Source organism: Rhagoletis pomonella, unplaced genomic scaffold (assembly GCF_013731165.1).
Source record: "Rhagoletis pomonella isolate Grant_MI unplaced genomic scaffold, Rhpom_1.0 Rhpom_scaffold_00002, whole genome shotgun sequence".
NCBI classification, from domain to species: domain Eukaryota; kingdom Metazoa; phylum Arthropoda; class Insecta; order Diptera; family Tephritidae; genus Rhagoletis; species Rhagoletis pomonella.
This window is the reverse complement of record NW_023458556.1, coordinates 101,749,875-101,758,186: the sequence shown is the minus strand read 5'-3', so window position 1 is coordinate 101,758,186 and position 8,312 is coordinate 101,749,875. Positions and strand designations below refer to the sequence as shown.

General features: G+C 43.9%; 1 protein-coding gene across 1 annotated transcript in view; it reads right to left on the bottom strand.

Annotated features, from left to right (window-relative positions):
• The window catches only part of LOC118734269 (structural maintenance of chromosomes protein 3), a gene marked incomplete at its 3' end in the record, with an annotated part of 50,917 nt that overhangs the window by 38,999 nt on the left and 3,606 nt on the right, over positions 1–8,312 (bottom strand).

Genomic DNA, 8,312 nt, shown 5'->3' with positions numbered 1-8,312 from the left:
TTAGAAAAATTCTAAGTATGCAGTTTTATAGCCCATTCAAATTTAGAATAACAAAGTGCAAGTTTGAAGTTGCTAGAAAATCGCATTGATTTCTGGTAATTTTTTTCACGCAAGTGCTTCCATACAAAGTAATTCGACAATTATTTTTTGTATGGAGAAAATGAGCAACACCTTCCACTAAAAAAATTGCAAAAATCAAGCGATTTTCTAGCAACTTTAAACTTGCACTTTGTTATACTAGATTTGAATGAGCTATAAAACTGCGTACCTTGAATTTTTTTTTTTAATCTGAATAAAAAGATGCAAATTAGTGTGCACATTTAAAGAATTTTCCTGAGTTTTGCACAAAGTTTAGAGATTTTATTATTACGTTTTCTGGTGTAAAATTAACTATATTTTTATAAAAAATTATCGAAAATAAATTACAGTAAAAACCTTAGCATATATGGCGAAAAATACTTCCGCCCCCTCTTTTCCGGCAACCCAGAAAGGAGAATTCTACGTAGTAAGGCTTATAATCCCTAAGCGCGGCCGAAGGCCGCCTAAGCAGAAAGAAGTTCTGCCCAAAAATACTTCCGCCCTTCTTTTCTGGCAACACATAAAGGAGAATTCTACGTAGCACGTGTTATAATCCCTAAGCCCTAAGAAGTTGTGCCCAAAAATAATTCCGCCCCTATTTTCGGACAACACAGAAAGGAGAATTCTACTTAGTAAGGGTTATTAGCCCTAAGCGTGGCCGAGGCCGCCTACGCAGAAAGAAGGTCTGCCCAAAAATACGTGCGATTATTCACATATGACAAGTTGTATATCAATGTTATTAAAGTGATTTTTTAGTAAAACTCTCAATTTTTCAAGAAAATTTGGTTTTTTTTATAAAAAATTTATTTTTTTCGTAAATCTTAGAAAATCGAAAGATTATTATTACCGCTCTAATGACATACAAATCGCTGAAATCCCTTAAATTGTTTAAGACATATTCAAGTTTGAAAAAATCTATTTTTTTACCTTTGATCTTGAATAAAATTTAGTTTTTATTTCCCCCAAAAAAAATTATATTGTAATCAGCATAAATTCTTCTATAGAGCCCACTGTTTTTTTTTTGTATTTTGAGAATTTTAAGTATTCTGCACTTCTTCCAAAATGTATACATATACATATGTGTCTTGCACTAAACAATAAACCTACACATTTTAATGGTGAGTCGATTCGATTTTGCTACGAATCGTAAAATTGGTATGCTGAAATCCGTGTTGTCGTATCGTAGTTTCGAAATTCATAGGCCATCTTCGAAATTCGTAATGTTGGTATGCCTGAATCCGACGTAGCTGTCATTTTTATGTATTTGTCGGAAATTTTGTACGAATAGCAACTCGTGTCGGAGCGAAACAAATTGTATTAAAATATCAATAAAAAAAGTGTGTAAACACAAAAATATGTAAGTTGAAGTGTGAATAAAAAAAAATATTATTAAATGTTTACAAAATTATCAAGTCGAAGATCACAACGAATAGCTCGCAATACGAAAAACTGGTGGAATGCATGAGCGAAAGGCCGGACATTGCCCGAGGGTTTGTAAAAGTAGCTAAAGTGGAATTTTGGGAAAGCGTTGCAAAAATTAAAGCGGCACAATATCTATGTAGTTGAATGGAGGCCCTTAAAAAGAGGGAGCATACATTTACCATTTAAGCTTAATTGATCAGAACTGTCTCGTAGCAATCTCCTTTGTATATTAATGCAACAGTTGGCTGCAGCACGTTCTTTCTCCTGAGACAAAAGTGCACCGGCCACTGAATCCATTATATTTTACTTAATTAAGGAAAAGCCTTTTCAAATGCGATTAAACAATTCTTTTTAATTTCACTGTTCACTTCCGATTATATTTGTTTTGATTTGTTTCTGTCAAAGCAGCTGATTAAGAACTTCGAATTTCATTATTTTAGTTGGCAACGCCGTTGATAGTTACGATCGGATTACAGCAAGCCGCATCTATACAAGGTGGTGTTGATGATCAGCTGATTGGATATTTTTGTCTCTACACTAGTACAGGAGAATGCCATCCAAGACGAAGTGGCGCAACTTTAGAATGTCCACAAAAGGAAATGACGAAAATTATCTCCTATTCCCTTTTGTTTTGACATCCTCCTGTACCAAAAAGCAATAACAAAATACACGGGACTCTTACTTATATGCAATTGCCACCACCTTGTATGGATGCGCCTTGGATTACAGCATACCAAGGCGAATTAGTATAAGGTGATAGCAGGAGTACAAAAACAAAAATTTACATGTATTTTGTTTTTGCTTTGGCGGCATAAACTGTCAAAATTTGTAAGAGTGTGTGTAGAAATTCAAACAAAATTTTTCAATTTAATATCAGAAGCCGTGCGGCGAAACACATACACATAAGCAACCCAGCAAGAACGACCTAACGCATTCTCATTCCCACGACAGCCGGTTCTACGTACCGGAATGACTCGGGTTTTACCCGACCAAGGGCTGTTGTTTCGGCGATCTAACCCCGTTTAGGACGGCGAAATCCATCAAACGTTGCCCGATCTCAGGGCTACACCTTCTCCGCACCCTTCTGCTCAGGGCTGGCATAGAGTCAAACCCAGGGCCAGAAATCTACACCTGCTGCGTATGCCAGAGACGACTGCATACAAACTCCACTTCGGTCAGGTGCAATGCCTGTGACGGGTGGAGTCACCTTCGTACGCACCGGCAATGGACCACGTCGTTCGTGGCCCCATGCTGTGCGAACCGGACCGCCTCCACGGCAAACCACCAACCGCCTGGGCAGCACACAATCAACACACCCACAACCCAACACAACACAGCAACAGACACACAAACAAACACAATAGCACCCACACACCGCCGCCGGCAACTCCTAGTCCCTCCGACAATCTGCTCTGTCTGTCAGTCAAGAATATACCGTAACGTGACATCAGTCAAGTGCAACTCTTGCCTCGGCTGGTGCCACTTTAGGGCGTGCTCAGGACTTCGCAACACACGAGATTGGACGAGCGACTATGTGGGCCCCTGCTGTGCTGCCCCGTCCCATCCCTCCCCCGCGACGCCGCCAACTACCACCACAAGGCAGCACCCCCTTCTGAAGCACGTACAGCAGGGGGCCGGCAGGCAACACAACTCTTTAACACCACACATCACAATCGGTCTCCCAAGGCACACAAAGGTGCTACAATTTAACTGTAACGGACTCCAGAGCAAGATCGAGGAGATAACTGTCTTTATGGGACGGCATGGAATATTAATAGCTGCGGTCCAAGAGACGAAGTTGCACGGCAATTCAACCCTGTTGAATTGCGCCGGATACAACGTGCACCGTCGAGATCGCGAGCGAGATAATGGTGGAGGTTTAGCGGTAATCACGCACCACACCGTGCAGTATCGTCTCATTGAAGCAGACATCGACCGCAGGGATACCATCCTAGAATGTCAGGGTATTGCTATCCGGTCAGGCGATGTTGAGCTCGAAATATTTAACGTATACATACCCCCTGTCACCAGCTGCCCGGCAGGATATCACCCTGAAATAGGTGCGCTACTCAGAGGTGAAAACCGTATGGTAGTTGGTGACTTCAACGCGCACCACGATCTCTGGCACTCAAGTCTGTCAAATGATCGTAGGGGAATACTATGCTGACTCTAGCATCAGACCATCTGCCCATAGTCATCTCGATTGATAAACCTGCCGACTTTGCTTCCGTGGATCACCGGACCTATATCAACTTTTCCAAAGCTGACTGGAAAGGCTTCACGGATGTTACTGAGGGCGCCTTCACTGCACTACCCATACCAACCGACGTTCATGCAGGTGAGCGTAAGTTCCGCAGGGTTGTCACCGCCGCTGCAGCGCGCTTCATTCCAGCAGGATGTATTAAGGATCCACGTCCGAATTTTCCTGCCGAAGCGGCTGTTCTAGCTGATGAGCGAGTTAACGACGCTAACCTAAACACTAGATACATACACATATACATATAATCATTATTCACGAACCAAAATACATACAAACAACTATATGCCCTTTAACCTTGTATGATAACATAATAACAAAGAGAATACGATAGACAAGTATAAACCTGTAAACATCTTTTTAATAACATAAACAATTATATTCGGTGATAAGTAACAAAGCATTATGATAACATAATGCTAAACATGTAAACATCTTTTTATCACCAAACAAACAATAGTTAGAAATAGTATAAATAGATGTAAGTGTAAAAATGGAAAACAGTTCTGGAAATAAAACGAGACTGAAATAATCTCTTGTGTACTTTTAATTCCTAACAAGGACTCATAACTAGCGCGACAACCTTCGTCAGGCCGATCCCGGAAATCCCCGTATTAGGGATCTCAGTTCGGAGATTCGGCAACTTGTGAACGTACATAAGCGGAAGAAATGGGAAGAGCATTTGAAGACCTGCAACTTCGTCTCTGGTGTGAGCAAGCTTTGGTCAACCGTGAGGTCGTTGTCCAACCCGACGAAGCGCGACGACAGAGTCGAGATAGACTTTGGTGACCACGCTTCGTCGGACCATAAGAGATGCGCGAGCTATTTTAGCCGGCAGTTCATTCTGCATCCTCCGGTCTATAAAGCCAAACGTCGAGTGACCAGAAGGTTGCACAAAATGCCAAAACCTAGTGCGCCTCTTGTTTTCACCAGCGGTGAGGTAAGGGTAGCCATCGGGAAGGCGAAAGCCTCCAAAGCCATTGGACCCGACGGAATATGCATGTTGATGCTGAAAAATTTGGGTCCTGCGGGAGTAGCGTACCTAACGGAGGTCCTCAACCTGTCTATGGCCACTCTCGTCATTCCAGACATCTGGAAAATGGGGAGAGTGGTCCCACTGCTCAAACCGGGGAAACCAGCCAACAAAGGAGAGTCTTATCGCCCGATAACTCTCCTTTCCCCGGTAGCGAAGACACTCGAGGCCCTGCTGCTCCCGTACTTCACGAACCACCTGACCCCAGCGAAGCATCAACATGGGTTCCGTAAAGTGCATAGTACAACAACAGCACTTAACGCCATAAACACTCAGATAACTCGTGGCCTAAACCGAAACCGCCCCTGTGAGAGAACTATTCTAGTAGCGTTGGACCTGTCCAAGCGTTCGACACTGTCAGTCATTCAACGCTACTAGAAGATATAGAGGCCTCCTCACTCCCACAGGGACTCAAACGGTGGTCGGCGAATTACCTGAGTGGTCGACACTCGTCAGTAATCTTCAGAGACAAAACCAGCATGCCACGTAAAATTAAACAGGGGGTACCACAGGGTGGTGTCCTGTCCCCGCTACTGTTTAATTATTACATATCAAAGCTTCCTCAGCCACCAGAGGGTGTTAATATAGTCTCATATGCTGACGATTGTTCGATCATGGCGTCTGGGAATGGAATTGATGACTTGTGCTCAAAAGTAAACGGTTACCTCTCCGAACTTTCTCGCTTCTTCACTGCATTCACTTCGATGACGTAACAATACCGACGGTGAATAACCCGAAAATCCTCGGAGTAACCTTCGACAGTCTGCTCTCCTTCTCGGCGCATACAACCGCAATCGTCAACAAAGTACAGAGCCGCAACAATGTCCTCAAGTCGCTGGCCGGCAGCACTTGGGGCAAAGATAAAGAAACGTTGTTGGCAACATACAAGGCAATTGGCCGGCCGGTTCTGAACTACGCAGCGCCCGTATGGTCGCCGGGGACTAGCAGGACGCAGTCGATGAAGCTGCAGACCTGCCAAAACACGGCATTACGTACCGCGACAGGATGCCTCCTGATGACGCCTCTACATCACCTTCACGCCGAGGCCCAGATGCTCCCGGTAAAGGAGCATAACTTAATGCTTTGCAAGCAGTTCCTCGCTGGGAGCTACAGACGTGGCCATCCCAGCGGGCAACTGCTCGCGGAAGAGCCCTCGCCACGGCACGTCAGGAAGCATCTTTACGAACTGACAGACGAAGTCCAGAGGTATATTAAACAACCTCTGGACCCGACAACCTACCGACAGGCCCTCAACGGCATTCACAGGGAATCAGTCTCAAGTTATGTAGACTCCCGCCCTGTGAATGCCGTCCTAGGCACACAACCACCGGACGTGGACGGGACAGACCTTTGTCTGCCTCGGGAGACCCGCACAACAATAGCCCAACTTCGCTCTGGCTATTGCAGCAGGCTCAACAGCTACCTGAGTAGAATCAACGAGGATGTGCCCAACCAATGCCCGGCATGTGGAGAGTCGCCACATGACTCCCGGCACCTCATCACATGCCCCGTGAATCCCACTCGGCTAACGCCCCTGTCCCTATGGACAGCCCCTGTGGAAGTCGCACACTTCCTGGGCCTCCCCTTAGCTGAAATAGACGACAACGATGATGGATGAACCGTCCCGAACGGGGCTTAGTAGCCGCTACAACAACAACAACCTAACGCATTCTCCAATACACTTACAAAACTGTCAATAAAAACCAACACATTTGCATATTAGCGATATTCATATGCCATTCTTTACGTTATATACCACGTTATTAATCGCATAGTAATTTATTTATTTATTTATTTATTTTAATTTATATTTTATAAATTAATTTATAAAATATAGTTCGGAGGCTCGGCTACTAGGCCATTTCGCCTCGCAAGATCTTTTACACTTTGTGCAGTAGGTTGTGTTTCTTGAGGGCATCTGTTAGCAGTTTTGTTGTATTCTCTTTGCTGCAGTCCAGAGCTGTGGCCAAGTTAGTGTTGGATCCTGATATAGGGCAATCCGTTAGAATATGTTTTATAGTTAATGTTGTATTGCAATGACTGCATTGCTGTTGCGTGCTATTATTGTAGTAGTGCTCAGATGTAAATATCGTTACACCTACTCTCATTCTGGCTATCAAGATGCAGTTTCCCCGAGTGATACTTTCGTGGTAGTTTGGCCGGCCGTACTCGTTGTTGTGCGTTCGTAGAAAGCAGTTGGAGGCTTCCCATAATCTGTCTCTTATTGTTCTGAGATGCGATCTTTGGAAGTTTGTTATGGCGGTTGTCAGGCAAGGAATCTCAGCCACAAGTGGCATGCTAAATGCTTGTTTAGCGGCTTTGTCTGCTAGTTCATTGACTGGTATTCCCATGTGTCCTGGAATCCATAATAATTGGATTTCATTGTTTATATTTGCACCACTCAGTATGTACCTTCGTGAATCGCTGTTTCTATCTGCTATTGATTTTAGTACGCTCAAACTGTCAGAGGATGGCGGCTGGTCTGTTGGATTTTGCAGCGTGGTGGACAGCGAATTTTATTGCAGCTAACTCAGCGTTGAAGATCCCAGCATATGGAGAGAGTAGGGCTTGACGTATTGTTTGGAAAGTTCCATCTGGAAGCTGTTTTACTACACCGTATGACGGCGTTCCTTCAAGTAGAGATCCATCAGTATAGTAAAATACATCAGAGGGGTGGTCTGCTTTGTAAGCCAGCAAAGATGTGTTATACACTGTCGCCGGAGTATTGTCTTTTTTAAAGCAACTCATTGAAGTGTCGATTGACAAGTTGACATGTGGTGAAAGCTTGTCTGGTGGTTTTGGTGGTATAGGCGTATGGGTGTCCAACAGGTATTTGGTTATAGCCTGAACTCCGCAGGTGCTTCTAAAGCTTTTATTGGTAAGTCGACGGCTTGTTAGCCCGTTCCAGAAAGCTTCGTGTAGAGCATGAGTGTCTGTTGTGATGGCCTTTGCTGCTAATTTTGCTGATCGACTGTGGACTAACCATTGAAAATCATCGTAGCGTGCTTCCACTCTGGCAGCTTGTATTGGCGTCGACATCAGCAATCCGGCTGCTTTTTTGAAACAGGAGTTTAAAGCTACGTTTATTTTATTTTTGTTGGCCTCAGAGGTGTGTCCATAGAGGGTGATGCAGTGTTGTACTACTCCCTCTGATAGTGATCGGCATATGTTCAGTGCTGTTTCAATATGAGGTCCCTTTTTTTTGTGCATATTACTTTGAGTAAGTTATGTACACTACTAAGTTTTGTTGTAACCATTTTTATATGGTCGTTCCATAAGAGGTTTCTTGTAAAAGTTACGCCAAGGATCTTCATTACAACGCTTTTATCAACTTGCAATGTTGTGTTCCAGAAACTTTCAATGTTGTGTTCCAGAAGCTTTCAATGTTGTGTGTCCGACATCATAAAGCAAAGCTTTGAAAAGCTCCTATAAAAAAGCATAGTGAATAGGGCGAGGTAGATGACATCTAGATGTCGCCCTATGTACTACGTTTGCTACACCGGAAATAGACGACACGCCATT